The following is a 3,557-nucleotide window of genomic DNA, read 5'->3' as shown; positions in this document are numbered from 1 at the left end:
TTCTTTTCTATTTAGTAAATTAGTAGCACTACTTAGAAAAATACTAGAAGTTAAACAACTAAACTAGTAAAAATTAATAATAAACAATTACTAAGACTCAAAAAATGAATTAAAAAATTAATAAAAACTAAATTAGAATTAAAGTGTTTTGATGTTACTGTCTTAAAATACTACAGTATGCAGACCTAAGATTTTTTGATTTTCTGATTTTGTAGGGCTGAAACAATCTTGTTTCTCTTAATTTTGGTACTAAACCTCTTACATACTCTATGGTTATGAAACAAGTGCAAAGTGCAATTTCACAAAGAAGTGCTAAATTTGGTAAAATGCCTGGATCATTCACGAGTGCACCAGTAGAAACTTGTGGCAGTTAAAGAGTGCTTATTTTTGCAGCTCTACTGTGTGAATTGCTCAGATCTTCTTCAGAACTGCAGAAAAGCTACAAGAATGCACCCATTAATTAATGTACTACTGTTAAATTGGCAAGAGCTGTATTCATTTTACCACAGCAGTAAAACAACTTCTCAATATTTTTTTAAGGCCATAAATGGCTGATTTTTGTTTGGGAATTACACCGGTATACTCCCTATCTGGAGCAATGTATTACAGAAGGTACTAATACTTTGTCATGGGTTATTCTTGAACTGGACAAAAGTCACAGCTAAAATGGGGAAGTATGTAATCCAACATCACATAAGACACCAAAATTTATTGTTTCCCCAGTGTTGTATGTTAATTACAATAAATGATTCTTAATATAAATGTACATCTGGGATTCCTAAAAATCTTAAACTGAGCAGTCTTAAATGACCACATTTTTATCAATCGCTCACATTTTGCCCTGAAATATTTAAAACATAAAGCACACAAAATATTTTGAGTTTGATTTACAACTTGAATATAAGGAAATTCTAATATACTAAAATTTTACCACGAATGTGTGTGTGCACTTTACAGCAATCACAATACATACATACACACAATGGTTCAGTAGCTTATGAAAATCGAAATATATAACACACATTACTTTCATTCATACTGAAATTGTACTTGTAGTAAAATTCTCCTCAATGAAGAACTTTTTAAAGTTGGAAATTACATCATTTATTTAAAGCTAGTCTAGTAATACTATAAAATGTGGGATGTTCTGAGCAAGTAGGCCTCTACTCTGAAGAGTCCAAGTTTCCTCATACAAACACAGTTCATTCTGAACAGGTTTGTATGTGGTTGACTATACCACTTAAAATAAAACCTGACAGATAGGCTTTGTATACAAACATGATCCAACAAAATTATACTGATGCATCAAACCACTGCACATGCCGTTACATCAGATTTTTGAGAAACTTCCCCCTATTTGGCTCACAGCACCTATTCTTTTCTATCAGCAATTCTGCTCCACTTCATAGCTATGCAATTTTGGGTGAAAATATAAATTACTTATCCATGTGAGGCAAGCTAGTGAAAAACCATATAGAAAAGAAGTTGTTCCTTATATTATAAATAGAAATCATAGGCAGACAGAAGCACACGTGTGTGCATGCACATCTTTTAAATGAGGCAATCTAGCAAAAAAACACATAGAAAAGAAGTGGTTTATATATAACAACTTCTACAAAAGCCAGTGCATTTTGGTAACAATGTGTTCCAACAGTGGCTTTTATATCATGCTGCTTAGCAATAAAAGTATAACCTAATATTGTTATTAAGACTCTATGTGCTGAAAGTATAAAATGAAATATATTAAGCTACAAAATTGAAAAAAAAGAAAAAAACATTTGTTGTTTTCTAATTTAGAAGCTCCATTAATTAAAAAGGTTGATTTTTTATTATTTGTTTTTATTATTTAATTTTAAAATTGGAGGACAAGTCTGAGGGAAGGATACCTTTATAAACAGGCTACATCCTGTAAACAAAAGTATATAGGTTATACTTTTATGCTAAAATGGGTTCAGAATACACACACTGACATAGTCATCTAGTATAAATCAACCTAATATCCCGAGCAAAGCTGGGTACTTTCACCAGTTGCAAATAATTCTAATTGTGCAGATTCATAATTGTTATTCTAATGTACTATAGAAATGTCACAACACTCTGTCATTAATATTAGTGACACAACACACATATAGCTGAACATTTAAATATTATATTGTCAGTAAGACAGTGATATGTTGCAGAATTATCTTATTGCTAACACGTACTATGTTAGTATGATCAGTACTGTGCACCTGACATGCTATCCTACTATGTGCTGATGCATTATTCCATTACTAGGATGGTAGGAGTGTGTTTATAGTCAATAACTATCTTCTTTCTTTTCAGTAATAAGTTCCACCTTATGAAATTCAACTCGATTACTAAGTTTTGTTTTGTTTGCATGAAAAATTGGTGAATATGGTCAGGTGTGACCAGCTGATAGAATGTAAATATTTTTGAATATTTTTCTCTACATTTGGGTTTTAATACTTGGCAAAAAATCTTCATATACCACCCTTTTAACTTCACTGGATGTATTCTCTTCTAATATCAGCCTCTCAATTTGTTGTTTGCATCAATTTCATTATCATATAGAATCTTTAAACAGATGTCAAAATAAAGAATGTCTTCCATAATATTTCCTTTCTTTCCAGTAACAAATCATACATCATATTTCTTATTCTCTGAGTATCATATTCATCATAATTATAGATTTATTTAGAGCTATTATCATCAAAACATCATCAGTGGTATCTCTTTTCTTGGATTCATTTTCATTTGGAACATTAACCACACAAAGACATCTTTTTTAGTAGGACTGTCATCAAAATAAACATTTAAAAAAAGTAGGTTATGCTTGTATGGATATAAATATCCCTGGCATAGGCAAAAACTTGTATATGTAATCTACATCACTGTGTAGTTAGCTGATTTTCCTGGGTATTTTGTTGATAAATGTATATCTAAAATATCTCAGCTTCTGAACAGTAAATGAAACCAAAGTTGGATAACAATACTAAAGAATGACTTTAAATCAAACTCAACTAACAATCAGTGTGAAATCTTTTTTCTAATATATTGTTTATCTATATCAGAAGAGACACAGAAAACCTTTTCATGACCATTAAAAACCAGCTACAACTAGTTTGTGTCAAGAAAAAACAAGTGATTTCTGTTTGATCAAAAGTTCTAATATGTTTATGCAACAGCCATGATGTCATTATTATTTCTATTTAGGTATCTTTCATCAATAGAGAGATATGTCAGGTGAGTCCTCACTGTAAGATTTCCTGGATGTTACTACTATTCATGCTAAATTAGAAATTAAATATCATTAATTAAACAACATCCTTACATATAAATTATCTTTGATATTTGATTTGATAAGTGAGTAAAGTGATATTCCACTGTATTTTTTGAAGTTTCATTAATAGTATTGATTAAAATGCTTAATACATGTGTATATTTATTACTTTTTTTTTGCTTATGAGGATTATTTTACATTGTTATCTTGACTAACCTAAGTCTCCTAAGCTAGATAAATCTCATGAGATATTGGGATTATTACTTTAAATATT

The 3,557-nt window shown here is 30.1% G+C and overlaps 1 protein-coding gene across 8 annotated transcripts in view; it reads right to left on the bottom strand.

Moving 5' to 3' along the window:
* The window catches only part of LOC106457917 (ubiquitin carboxyl-terminal hydrolase CYLD-like), a 158,181-nt gene that overhangs the window by 110,743 nt on the left and 43,881 nt on the right, over nucleotides 1–3,557 (bottom strand). The gene's annotated exons all lie outside the window — the stretch shown is intronic.

Source organism: Limulus polyphemus, unplaced genomic scaffold (genome assembly GCF_000517525.1).
Source record: "Limulus polyphemus unplaced genomic scaffold, Limulus_polyphemus-2.1.2 Scaffold392, whole genome shotgun sequence".
Taxonomy (NCBI): domain Eukaryota; kingdom Metazoa; phylum Arthropoda; class Merostomata; order Xiphosura; family Limulidae; genus Limulus; species Limulus polyphemus.
The sequence above is the reverse complement of the archived record's forward strand: the minus strand, read 5'-3'. Positions and strand labels throughout refer to the sequence as shown.